The sequence below is a fragment of the Balaenoptera ricei genome, chromosome 16, assembly GCF_028023285.1.
Source record: "Balaenoptera ricei isolate mBalRic1 chromosome 16, mBalRic1.hap2, whole genome shotgun sequence".
NCBI lineage: Eukaryota > Metazoa > Chordata > Mammalia > Artiodactyla > Balaenopteridae > Balaenoptera > Balaenoptera ricei.
The window spans coordinates 116,213,755-116,228,679 of record NC_082654.1 but is presented as its reverse complement, the minus strand read 5'-3'; positions in this window follow the sequence as shown (position 1 = coordinate 116,228,679).

Here is a 14,925-nt window from a genome sequence, read left to right as displayed (position 1 = left end):
AACTAGGTTCCCACATGCCACAAGGCAACCAAGTCCGTGTGCCACAACTACTGAGCTCGCGGGCCTCAACAAGAGAGTCTGCGTGCCGCAAACTACAGAGCTCATGCGCCCTGGAGCCTGCACGCCACAACTAGAGAGAGAAAACCCGCACACCACAACTAGAGAGAAGCCCACGCACAGCAACTAGAGAGAAGCCAGAGTGCCGCAACGAAGACCCGACGCAGCTAAAAAATCAAGAAAATAAATGTTTTTAAAATAAATAAATAAATAAAAGTTATGGTACAGCCATACAGTGGAATACAGGACAGTTTAAAAAAAAAAAAAGTTCTGTAGGTCCCAATACATTGCTAAATGCAAAACAATAGCAAAAAAAAAAAAAAAATCAAGCTGCAGAACAATATGTGTATTACACCACCATTTGAGGTTAATAAAGCAAGGAAGAGGGGGGAAGAGTATTTGCTGGAAGGAAGTATTTGTTGTCAGCCTCTGATGCCTTCACCTCACCCAGCTGGGTACTGAGCTATTCCTGAACTGGGCAGCCTCATCTGAGGAAGAAGCATATCTATGTCCTCTAGTGAAGTAGATTTTAAATTTTAGTGGGCATAGGAATCATCTGAGTTACTTGCTGAAAATAAAAATTTAAGGGATCTGTCCCTTTTTTTTTCTTTGGCTGCACCACCGCGCGGCATGCAGGATCTTAGTTCCCCGATCAGGGATCAAACCTACGTCCCCTGCAGTGGAAACACGGAGTTTTACCACTGGACCACCAGGGAAGTCCCAAGGGATTTATCCTTAGAGACTGTGACTCAGTAGGTCTGGGGTTGGACCCTGAAATTGGTAGGGATTTTTGTTTTTTAAATAGACTTTCTGGGCTTCCCTGGTGGTGCAGTGGTTAAGAATCCGCCTGCCAATGCAGGGGACAAGGGTTCGATCCCTGGTCCAGGAAGATCCCACATGCCGCGAAGCAGCTAAGCCCGTGCGCCACAACTACTAAGCCTGCACTCTAGAGCCCACAAGCCACAACTACTGAAGCCCGCGCACCAAGAGCCCGTGCTCCACAACAAGAGAAGCCACCGCAATGAGAAGCCCGTGCACCGCAACCAAAAGGAGCCCCCGCTCGCCGCAACTAGAGAAAGCCCGCGCGCAGCAACCAAGACCCAACGCAGCCAAATAATTAATTAATTAATAATAAATAGACTTTCTATTTAGAGCAGTTTTAGGTTCACAGCAGAATTGAGAGGAAGGTATGGCGGTTTTCCATATACTTCCTGCTCCCACTCATGCACAGCCTCCCCCATTATTAACATTCCCGGCCAGAGTGTTACTTTTGTTATAACTGATAAACGAACATTGACACATCAGTCATTATCACCCGAAGTCTATAGTTTACATTACAGTTCAGTCTTGGTGTTGCACATTCTATAGGTTTGCACAAATGTATAATAATGTGTATCCACCATTATAGTATCATACAGAGCTGTTTCACTGCCCTAACAATCCTCTATGCTCTACCTTTTTATCCCTCCTAACCCTTGGAAACTGATCTTTTAACTGTCTCCATAGTTTTCCCTTTTCCAGAATGTCATGTAGTTGGAATCATACAGTATGTAGCCTTTTCAGATTCTAGTAGTTACGTAGTGATATCTCATTGTTTTATTTTGCATTTCCCTGAAGACGTACAATGAGGAGCATCTTTTCACGGGCTTATTTACCATGTGTATATCTTCTTTGGTGTGGTATCTGTTAAGGTCTTTGGACCACTGGCTTTTTTTTTTTAACAAGCACAAAAGGTGATTCTGATGCAGCAGATCCTTGGTCCAGTCTCTGAGAAACTGTGCTCTAGTAACCAGAGAACCAGCAACTGGGATGAACTAAAGTCTTCTCACTGTGCTGAATCGATGAGGATCTATGAGAGGGGAACCCAGCCAACCCATTTAGCCTCAAGCTCAAGCTCAAAAGAGCCCAAAAATTTGGCTATTGTTCTCTGACAAATTTGTTCACAGAAACAAGCCCTTCCACAAATATTCATATCTTGGTCCTTTTGAGCTTGAGGCTATCTGTATCATTTTCTAATAATTAAAATGGAAATCCAACAGAGGTAACTGCTGGTCACCCAGAGTTATTCACAGATGGAAAGCTGGATTTATGAGCACAAAACAATTGGCTGCCCAGTTTATGGCTTAAGGATGTTTTAACTACTTCTATTTAGATGATGACACTTTTCCTTTCAGTGAACTACATGAGATAGATATTCCCTTAAATGATCATTCATACACTTCTACGTATTATACATACTGTAGTTCATATGCATAATGCATGAGTATTGTAGCTTCATTGTTTTGTCGATTACCTTTATTTCTTTTCTTTAAGTCTATTCCTTCATTAGTTGTCCTTTGCCATTTGTTTTTTACTTAACTTCTTTTGTTATTTTTAGATGTGATTCAGATAAAATAGAAGTGTAAATACACATGCAACATTTATACGTTTTTCTTATACCACTATCATCATTCTTTTCATCAGCCGTGTAATATTTTTCAAATCCATCAATATTCACAGTTTCGTTTACAATTTTAAATTTTTACTTATTTTACTTTTGGCTGCATTGGGTCTTTGTTCCTGCTTTCTCTAATTGTGGCAAGCCAGGGCTACTCTTCGTTATGATGCGCGGGCTTCTCATTGCGGTGGCTTCTCTTGTTGCGGAGCACGGGCTCTAGGCACACGGGCTTCAGTAGTTGTGGCACGCTTGCTCAGTAGCTGTGGCTCATGGGCTCTAGAGCACAGGCTCAGTAGCTGTGGCGCACAGGCTTAGCTGCTCCACAGGATGTGGGATCTTCCCGGACCAGGGTTCACACCCGTGGTCCCCTGCATTAGCAGGCGGATTTTTAACCACTGCACCCCCAGGGAAGCCCTCGCTTACAATTTTAAAAGTTCAAATTACTCAATCTACTTCTGGGGACTTCCCTAGTGGTCCAGTAGTTAAGAATCTGCCTTCCGGGCTTCCCTGGTGGTGCAGTGGTTGGGAGTCCGCCTGCCAATGCAGGGGACACGGGTTTGAGCCCTGGTCCCGGAGGATCCCACATGCAACAGAGCAACTAGGCCTGTGCACCACAACTACTGAGCCTGCGCTCTAGAGCTCACGAGCCACAACTACTGAAGCCTGTGTGCCTGGAGCTCGGGCTCCGCAACAAGAGAAGCCACCGCAATGAGAAGCCCTCGCACTGCAATGAAGACCCAACACAGCCAAAAATAATAAGTAAATAAAATAAATAAATAAATAAATAAAAAAGAATCTGCCTTCCCATGCAGGGGACGTGGGTTTCAGCTCTGGTCAGGGAACTAAGATCCCACATGCTGCGGGGCAACTAAGCCCATGTGCTGCAACTACAGAGCCCATGTACTTTGGAGCCCGTGCACTGCAACTAGAGAGCCCACGTGCTGCAACTACTGAGCCTGTGCACTATGGAGCCCATGAGCCACAACTAGAGAGAAGGCCCGTGCACTATAAGGACGATCCCATGTGCCACAACAAAGATTCCATGTGCCGTAACTAAGACCCAAAGCAGCCAAAAATGAAATACTTTTAAAAAATCAAATTCTTAAATTTAGATACATATATATATATATATTTTTTTTTTTTTTTTTTTTTTCTAGCCATGTCATGCGGCATGTGGGATCTTAGCTTCCCGACCAGAGATCAAACCCATGCCCTCTGCACTGGGAGCACAGAGTCCTAATCACTGGACTGCCAGTGAAGTCCCTTAAATTTATATTTTATTCAGGAAAGTACAATGTTACATACCAAATGAGTGAGAACTTAGACACTGCATTTTCAAAAATTTTGTCCTATATAAGACACGTTTCCTGATAAGTAGCGCTCACTACGTAAGGTACTGTTCTAAATGCTTTATAAATATAACTAATTTAATCTTCAAACAAGACTATAAGTGCTATTCTCACAACGCCATGTTGACTCTCAGTATTGCTGTCAAAGTTAGACTTCTGACCCTAATTGAAATCCATATTCAACTGAAATCTCCCCATACTATCTCATTCAAGAGTTAAGTGGTCTCAAAATCTGAATGCTCAGTGGCCTCCCCAGTGCTCTCAGAAGAATTTTCCCTACATATCATACTGCTCCAGGTCAGTCCCTATAACTACATTGTGTCTTGACAGTTCTGCTGGAACTGGGGTCCTTGCTTGCACCCCACCCTTCTTGACATGCAGCCCAGCCTTTGCCCTAGAAACCTAGGAACTGGCTTCCTGAGGCATAACTGTTGCTTCTACTTGTCTCTGAGCATTGCCTGTTGTCTCCATTCCCTCTAAATACTGTACATTTCACCTTCATCCCACCCTTAATTGGGCTAATGGGTCTGACCTCCTAGAGACTGTTGTCTACTTGATCTATTCCAGAGTTCAGTAGGCCCTTTAAATGCTGACAATAACCACACAGCTGGGCCAGTTTCTCCTGACCCAGTTCTGACTTTTTATCTCCATTTACAGGTTTTGGGTGCTTAACATATATAGTATAGAAATCTACCTAAGCTATGACACTTTTGTGTCAAAAGTGGAGGTTCCTCTGATTTGGAAAATATTAAAGGCTCTGAGAAACTAGGTTTCAGTGATGTGACTGAAAGCACAAAGCTCTCATGTTATACAAGGAAGGAGCTGAAATGTAACAGAGGGACTTCCCTGGCGGTCCAGTGGTTAAGACTCCGTGCTTCTACTACAGGGGGCACACGTTCGAACCCTGGTCGGGGAACTAAGATCCCACATGCTACGCGGTGTGGCCAGAAAAAAAAAAGAAAGAAAGAAAAAGAAAACAAATATGAAGATGGAAAATAAAATCCAACCATATCAGTAATTACAATACAAAAAAAAAAAAAAAGAAATGTAACAGAAGCCCTGTAGGAAGTTCAACATCCTTGGCCGCACCCCTCCTGCTTCAGAGATGTCTCCTATTCTGCTTCACATCTGGTCTGCTCTTTCAGTTTATATGAAGAACCATCTATTTAGAGGCTGTACGAATTTTGTTCCCCCAGATAATGGTATTTTACTTCAAGGTGGGCACCTCAACACACCTATACAACCATCCTAAATTTACTTTCCCTCAAATTTACTTTTCCTCCTAAGTCTGGCACTCTCATTGTGAGGAAGAAGAGTGAGCGCTGAGCTTTGGAGAATCCAAGACCCTGTGTTACTTCATCAGATGGCTACACTGAGTACTCCTGAATTCCATAGTATTCATAACCTGCTTGTTTTTTGTTTTGTTTTGTTTTTGGCCATGCCTCGAAGCTTGTGGGATCTGAGTTCCCCAATCAGGGATCGAACCCGTGACCCTGGCAATGGAAGCGCAGAGTCCTAACCACTGGACCACCAGGGAATTCCATATAACCTGTTTGTTTTATCTCAAAAACACTGAGTCAACCTCTTCGAACCAAAGGTTGTTTGGTTTTGTTTTTGTTTCAGACAGGGTACCCCCATAGAAATCCCGAGAAGGGTTTAAAATGTTTAAGGAGAGATCCTATTGACCCAAATATATATTAACTTGAAAGCCTTCAGTTTTAAGTCTACTTTCATCAATTCTTTTATTCAACACTTACTAAGGGCTGAGTATGGGCCAGGCACAATTCTAGGTACAATAGAGAACAAAAGAAAGTTTGCTGCCCTCATGGAGTTTATATCCTAATGGCAATAAATACTAAACATAATGAGTAAATTATATAGTACTTAAAGGAATTAATGTCTACAGAATAAAGAAAAATAAGAAGGGATAGAAAAGATGGGAGTATGGAGATGGAAACTACCAGTTCAGAGAGTGTTCAGAATGGGCTTCCCTGAAAAGATGACATTTGAGAAAAGGCTTAAAGGAAGAAAGAGAAGCACACCCCACAAATGTACATATGGGTAAGACATGAGTGGAATGAGGTGAGTTAGGGGTAGAACAGGAAGTGAGATCAGATAGGGAAATGGGGAGGTGGGGGAAGGTGTGAATCTACAGTAGCCTATTATTCAAAATAGGCTTTGGTTCAAAAATGAGAGACTTTTGGGAATTCCCTGGCTGTCCAGTGGTTAGGACTCCACACGCTCACTGCCAAGGGCCCGGGTTCAATCACTGGTCGGGGAACTAAGATCCCACAAGCAGCACAGCACAGCCAAAAAAAAAAAAAGAGAGAGAAAGAGAGAGACTTTTAGTCTCTTTTAATCTCTGAGTAGGGATTTATTCTTCTGCATATTTCCAGTAAAAGTGTACTGTTTACTGTCTATTAAAACTTGGAACAGGGACTTCCCTGGTGGTCCAGTGGCTACAACTCCACACTCCCAATGCAGGGGACCCAGGTTCCATCCCTGGTCAGGGAACTAGATCCCGCATGCTGCAACTAAGAGTTTGTGTGCTGCAACTAAGACCTGGCACAGGACTTCCCTGGTGGCGCAGTGGTTAAGAATCTGCCTGCCAATGCAAGGGACAAGGGTTCGAGCCCTGGTCCGGGAAGATCCCATATGCCACGGAGCAACTAAGCCCGTGCGCCACAACTACTGAGCCTGTGCTCTAGAGCCCGCGAGCCACAACTATGGAGCCCACGTGCCACAACTACTGAAGCCCGTGCACCTAGAGCCCGTGCTCTGCAACAAGAGAAGCCACTGCAATGAGAAGCCCGCGCACTGCAACGAAGAGTAGCCCCTACTCACCGCAACTAGAGAAAGCCCACGCGCAGCAACAAAGACCCAACGCAGCCAAAAATAAAATAAATAAAATAAATAAATTTATTAAAAAAAAAAAAAAAGACCTGGCACAGCCAAATACATAAATAAATATTTTTAAAAACCACAAAAAAAAAAACTTGGAACACATTTTTGTCGACCTTATTGATGTATAATTTAAATTGTACAATTCAATGAATTTTGATAAATGACCTCACCTGTGACCTCACCACTACACTCAAGTTCCAGAACATTTCCATCATCCCTAAGAGTTCCCCATAACCCTTTGCAATCCGTGCTTCCCTCCACTGCCAGCCCCAAGCAACTACAAGCCTGCTTTTTATCACCATAGATTTGGTTTGCATTTTCTAGGATTTTTATAGAAACGGTATCATATATATTCTTTTGTCTGGCTTCTTTCACTCAGCATGATGCTTTTCAAATTCATCCATACTAATGTATATATAAGTATTTCATTCCTTTTTATTGCTGTGCATTCCATTGTATAAATATACCGTATTTACTTTATCCTCTTTTTTTTTTTTCTTTTGGCCGCACTGCACAGCTTGTGGGATCTTAGTTCCCCAACCAGGGATCGAACTCTGGTCCATGGCAGTGAAAGCCCATGTCTTAACCACTGGACCACCAGGGAAATCCCTATCCTCTCACTTACTGAAGGAAATTTAGGTTTGTCCCCTCAAAACTGTAATATAATGGACCTAGAGATTGTCATACTGCGTGAAATAAGTCAGACAGAGAAAGACAAATATCACATGCTATCGCTTATATGTGGAATCCAAAAAAAGGCTACAAATGAACTTATTTACAAAACAGAAGTAGAGCCACAGATGTAGAAAACAAACTTATGGTTACCAGGGGGGGAGGGATAAATTGGGGGATTAGGATTGACATATACACACTACTATATATAAAATAGATAACTAATAAGGACCCACCATATAGCACAGGGACCTCTACTCAGTACTCTGTAATGGCCTATATAGGAAAAGAATCTAAAAAAAGAGTGGATATATGTACATGTATAACTGATTCACTTTGCTGTATACCTGAAACTAACACAACATTGTAAATCAACTATACTCCAATAAAAATTTTTTAAAAACTGTAATATATTAATGCTGCTTTTATTAATTATGTTTTAATAGGTATTATAATGATCCCACAATCCAGAAACGTTAAGTACTTAAAGCCTGTGGACACAGGAAATCTTAAAAGTTGAATCCAAATTTATATACATATTTTTGCTCCAGAGAATTATGAGAGGGTCATAAAAGACATTAAAGCATGAAAATATATTATATTAGTAGGATAAAATTCTATGGAGGGAGTGGAATGGAAAAGAATGATGGGAAATTTCCCAGTGGTAAGAAGTTTATTACATGTTGCACTATGGTAATTACAACCTATTATTTACATTTAAAGAAGTAATGTGACTTTTATCTTTTGAAGTCAATATTTACAATACGCCAGAAATTTAATACTTTACAACTCTTTAAACTTATAAAATTTTAAATATCAATTTTAAAATGTGAATGTGAAAATTAAAAAATAGTAGTAATAAATTTGAGTACCCCTTCTCTTGGTCCTGTTCCTAAAGGTTGCTCTTTCATTGATCTGGGGTGGGCAGGAACATCATGGTTTTTAAAGTTCCCCAGGTGATTCTAAAGTGCACCCAAAGTTGAGAATAGTTAGTCTGAAAATAGTATTCTCTCTCAGTAGACAAGGAGTAGAAAAAATGAGAGCTACACAGTTTACTGTTTGAGAGTATTAGTCATCTGGCAAGTAACTATTTTCAAGGTTTATAAAAATATAAAATCAACAGTCTTTATAGAACTTAAGCACAAAAATGTTAACTGATAACCATGGCTGGTACCTATGGTGCCTTCCAATGATGAAATGCTATTATTTGCAAGGCACTGAGCCAACTGTTGTAAGTAAATGGTAGTATTATCTCCACTGTAGATAGTTCTTGGCCTGGAACACTAACCCACAGATGTGGTGACAAAGAAAACCCCCAGAAGGCAGTAATTATTCATTAATGGCAACTGCCCCTGGGCTCATCTATGGGCTTTTTCACAGTAGTATTTCTTTTGGCTTACTGTCCAAAATCGCAAGTCTGCAATTCAACTTTATTTTCTACTTCTCTATTTCTCCTCTGTTCTCCTTTTGTGCCTTAGCTATTATTTTTCTCACTCTTGTTTCTTGTTATGATTTACAGTATAGTCATAAAAGATGGGACTAAGATTTGGGCTTAAAGCCAAATTCCACACTTAATTAGCCATGTGACCTAGTAAAATAATGTAAAATGGGGGGTCACTGTTGCCCTGTGTAGTGGACTGAATTGTACCCTTCTGAAGGAAAAGTTCACATCCTAATCCCTGGGGCCCATGAATATTACCTTACATGGCAAAAGATGTGATTAAGTTAACGATCTGGAGAGGAGAACCTTATCCTGAATTATCTGAGTAGACCGTAAATGCAATCACATGTTTGCCGGTGAGAGAAAGGTAGAGGGAGTTTTGAAACATACACATAAGAAAAGGTGATGAGGAGACAGAGCAGAGAGAGATACAGCTACTACATGCCAAAAATGCTGACAGCCACCGGAAGCGGGAAGAAGCAAGGAACAGATTCTCCCCTAAAGATTTCAGAGGGATTGCAGCCCCACCAAACCCTTGATTTCAGACTTCTAGCCTCCAGTGCTATTAGAGAATAAATTTCTATTGTTTTCAATTGTCAAGTGTGGTAATTTGTTACAGCAGCCACAAGAAACTGATATACTCTGGTTACCTCCCAAGGAAAAGAAGCTAAGGAATGTATAAGTGCTTCATAAACCTAAGTGCTATACAAATACAAGCTCTCCTTGCTGGTCACTTTCTACGAGGACCTCCAAGACCATGCAAATAGTCATCAACCTGGATCAGTCTTCACAGAACGGATGTAAGGGGAGCTCCTGGGGCTTTCCTGGGCCATTGTATACTCGTCCCTTAATCCTTCTCTTGCCACAAAGCTTAGTATTTCTTTTGGTGGTGGTGTGGGTATTGCTAATGGTAGCAACTACCAAAGAAAATGAGTTAGAACTACTTTAGCCATGTCTCTTAAATCTTGCCAGCAATTACTCTTCTCTTTATTCCAAGATCTTTTGTTAGTCCAGGTGTAAGCAGATTGGGTAGGGGATCCCCAGAGAAAAAGAACTAGGCATGGCTTTCTTGTCATAAGAGAAGCCATTTTTGGCCTAAGCCATTTTGGAATCTAAGCCTGGCCACAATGCTTGCCCTTGAACAGGTCTCAGTAATAATGATTTAAGGCAACAAAAGAACAACCTGTTATCAGGCAAGCGAGATAACAATAGCAAAGATAGTAAATCAGTTGCAAAGACTCCCAGTTCTGTTTCAATGACAAAGATTAGCCTGAGGCACTTTCTTCAACTGTTTTGCTGAATTTAAACCCCGCTTGAGAGCTCAACCACCAGATCAACTGGAACCTAAGGGATGATGATGTTGACCTTTTCTGACCTTCACAATTTCAATCAACTAAAGTTTGGACTTTCTCACCCTGTGCCCCAATTCTATGCCGAATTCACCTGTTCAAGCCCCTTCAAGGATATGCATGTACCCTTAGCTTAAAACTTTCCCAGTTTTGCTGTTCAGGGGGACACTGCTTTGGGAAAGATCCCCGGTGTTCTCTTTACTTGCTGCAAGTAATAAATCCTTCCTTCTCCCGATCTTTGGCTTGGTTGTGTCTTTTGGCTCAACACCCACCAAGAGGAGAACCCAGTTTTCAGGTAACACAGGATTTAGAGTAGGCTTTCTCAACAGCAGCAAAATTGACACTTGGGACCAGATAATTTTTTTGTTTGGGGGACTATCCTGTACAATGTATGTTCAGCAGCAACCTTGTGCTCTATCCACTGAATACCAATAGTACTGCCCGTAGTCATGACAATCAAAATGTCTACAAAAGCCAAAAGTTCTAAGGGGAAAATTGCCAGCCTTCCCTCTCAACTATACCAGATCAAGAACCACTTATTTAGATAGGACTAGCTAAAGATCTATCTGGTATGGCTCTACTCCTGGTAGATAACCCCAATCTCCATTCATATATTAAGATCTGTCCTAGGGACTTCCCTGGCTGTCCAGTAGAAGACTTCGGCTTCCAACACAGGGAGTGCGGGTTCAATCCCTGGTCAGAGAGCTAGGATCCCACATGCCTTGGGGCCAAAAAAAACAGAACAAAAAACAGAAGCAATATTGTAACAAATTCAATAAAGACTTTAAAAATGGTCCACACCAAAAAAAAAAATCTGTCCTAAAACGAGAGAATATATCTCCTAGGAGCCTGCTGATTCTTCATTAAATTGGTCTTTTTGATAGTCTCATTGGTATTTCTCAAATTACAATCAATATTTCATTTGCAGCAGAATCATTTGAGCTTGTTGACCTACTGAGACACCCAGGAATTTGCATTTTACGTGTTTTGCAGATGATTTTTATTTTAATTTGCTGAAGATGGGTTCTGGGGGAACTCCCTGGCGGTCCAGTGGTTAGGACTCCTTGCTTCCACTGCAGGGGGGCAGGGGATGAACTTCAGACTCCAGGTGGATGATGTTCTTTACTCCAATCTCTTGGTTCTGGAATCTGATCCTGGTTTTGTAACTGAGCAGGACTCTGTGGGGCTCCAGGCACAAAAGTCTCTCTGTGTCCCCCATTTCTTATTTGTAGGAAATAGGCTTCATTCAGCCTCCATGACCTTCCCTGAGTTCCAAAGGGCAGGTTCAAGCAACTGCTAATCAGGGAAGGGAGGGGATTCAGACAAGGGAGGAGCAGTCAAGAAACAATAGTGCAGCCTTGGGGCAGGGTCCTGGTTCCCCATCAAGGGATACACGTAACAATATCTTTGAGCTGTTTTGCAGATACCAAAACCCCCACCAGGTGGAAGAAGTTAATGGTATGCTGCCCACAAGCATGTAGACCCCAGACCGGTTGGAACCAGAAGTTTGATGATGCTGACTCCCAATTACCTCACCACCAACCAATGAGAAGAACGTCCACAAGCTGATTAAGCCCTCCTCTTTGAACCATTACTATAAAACTCCTCACTACCACCTCTGGGTTGGACACACAGTTTTGAGGGCATTAGCCTGCTGTGGCCCCCTTTGCCTGGCAAAGCAATAAAGTTATTCTTTTGTACTTTGCCCAAAACTCCGTCTCCAAGATTCAATTCGGTACCAGCACACAAACGCTGAATTTCAGCTATGCTACCTCACCACCAACCAATCAGAAGAAAGTCACACACCCTGCAGCCCTCACCCAAATTTTGCTATAAAAACTTCTCCCCTAAAACCAAGGGGAAGTTCAGGGCTTTTGAGCAATAGCCACCCGTTCTCCTTGCTTGGTCCTGCAATAAACCTTTCCTTGCTCCAAACTCCAACATTTTGATTTGTTTGGCCTCACTGTGCATCAGGCACACGAACTCTGTTCGGTAACAAAATGATGGCCTAAAACTTTCCAGACTTAAAAAAACCTATAAACCTACAGTTCCAAGAAGCTCAATGAACCCTAACCTAAAGAAACAAAAAAAAACTACACCAAATAACATCAGAATCAAATTGCTCAAAACAAGTGATTTAAAAAAAATCTTAGCCAGAAAAACAGACATGTTAAATAAAGAACATATATAAGGATGACATCATATTTCTCACTGGAAACAATACAACAGAGAAGACTGTGGAATGACATCTTTAAAGTCCTGAAAGAAAAAACAGTCAGACTCTAATTTCAGAGAGAGCAAAAATACCTTTCAAAACTGAAGCAAAGCTTCCAGTTCAGGACAAGATAAAGAAGGTGTGCTTCATATTCCTCCCATCAAATACAGCTAAACATCCTGAATACTATATAAATAAACATAACAAGGTGGAGAGAAAACAGCAGACCAAGAAGGGATCTTGGGGCCCAAGAAATGACACGACATTGGGCTCCTGGGTTTTATTTTTGCCTCATATATTCTACACTGGGTGTTTGAGAAGCCAGCAGTCTGAAAACATCAATGCGTGCTAAGAGAAGCCTGCTCTTCTGAGCCAAAGGATGAGGAAAGGGGCAGCCTTGTAAGACAAAACTTTTAGACAATAACCACCCTACTCCAGCCAAGCTCCGCAGAAAAAAAGTGTGATGCCACCCTCACCCACATCAGCCAAGGCCCAACAGGAAGCCTAGACTTCCCCTCACCAGGCTGCAACACACACATCTCACCCTCCCAGCCAAGCTGCTGTCATTGAAGGTCCAGTAGAGAACCTGACAGATGCCCCAGTCCCCTAGAATGAGGCACCTCTCCCATTGCCCATCCTCAGACAGTCAACAGAAGCCGAATGGAGAACCTGAACTTCCACCTTACCTGGCAGTAATGAGGTAGCATCTCCCTTTCCTTTGCCAGTGTGGTGTCAGAGAAAACCTGCTAAAAAGAGCAGATTTGGGTAAGAGACAGAGTCTCATGAAAATGCTGAAAATGTCCAGCATCAAAAAAAATCATCAGGGGGCTTCCCTGGTGGCACAGTGGTTAAGAATCCGCCTGCCAATGCAGGGGACATGGGTTCAAGCCCTGGTCCAGGAAGATCCCACATGCCGCGGAGCAACTAAGCCCGTGAGCCACAACTACTGAGCCTGCGCTCTAGGGCCCGTGAGCCACAACTACTGAGCCCACGTGCCACAACTACTGAAGCCCTCGCACCTAGAGCCTGTGCTCCGCAACAAGAGAAGCCACCGCAATGAGAAGCCTGAGCACCGCAACAAAGAGTAGCCCCCGCTCGCCGCAACTAGAGAAAAGCCCGCATACAGCAACAAAGACCCAACACAGCCAAAAATAAAATAAATTTATAAAAAAAAAAAAATCATCAGGGACTTCCCTGGTGGTGCAGTGGATAAGACTCCACACTCCCAATGCAGGGGGCCCGGGTATGATCCCTGATCAGGGAACTAGATACCATAAGCCACGTGGTGCAGCAAAAACAAAAAAAAACAAAAAAACAAAGGAAACCAGAAGACATGAACACCAATATCTGGAATATCTGACAAGGAATTTAAAGCAGCCATCACAAAAATGCTTCAATGAGCAATTATGAACATGCTTGAAACAAGTGAAAAGGTACAACTCAGCAAAGTAACAGAAGATTTAAAGAACCAAGTAAAAATTCTAGAACTGAAAAATGTAATTACCAAAATTAAAAACTCACTAGATGGGCCCAAAGCAGAATGGAGCCAACAGAGGGGGGAATGTCAGAGAACTTGAATAAACAACAATAGAAATTATCCAATCTGAATGAGAGAGAAAATAGAGCATCAAAAGTGAACAATGCCTCCAGAACCTGTGGGACTATAACAAAAGAGCTAACGTTCACATCATGGGATCCCAGGAGGGAAAAAAAAAGAGTGTGGGCCTGGAAAGTATCCGAAGAAATAATGACTGAAAATATTCCAATTTTGGCAAAACAACCTCAACGGGTAATATGGGAAAACTATAAAGAACTCTACTCACATGAATTTGGCAACTTAGATGAAATGTACCAATTCCTCAAAAGCTACTACCACAGCTCCCCCAATATGAAATAGATAATTTGAACAGCTCTATAACTATTAAATAATTGAATTTGCAGACTTCCCTGGTGGCGCAGTGGTTAAGTATCTGCCTGCCAATGCAGGGGACATGGGTTCAAGTCCTGGTCCGGGAAGATCCCACATGCCACGGAGCAACTAAGCCCGTGTGCCACAACTACTGAAGCCTGTGTGCCACAACTAGTGACGCCTACGCGCCTAGAGCCCGTGCTCCACAACAAAAGAAGCCACCGCAATGAGAAGCCCACGCACCGCAACGAAGAGTAGCCCCCCTCGCCACCACTAGAGAAAGCCCGCATGCAGCAACAAAGACCCAGCACAGCCAAAAATAAATAAATAAATTCATTTAAAAAAGAGCTGTAAACATATAATAGTGACTGTACTTAGATTTTTTTAAATAAATAAATAAATAATAAATTAAAAATTGAATTTGTAATTTAAAAACTCTCCCCAAAATCTCTAGACCAGATGGTTTTGCTGAAAAGTTATGCCAAATATTTAGAGAAGAATTAAAACCAACTTTAAACAATATCTTTCAGAAAGTGGAAGAGGAGGAAACACTGCCCCAACTCATTTAATGAGGTCAGGTACACCCTTATAC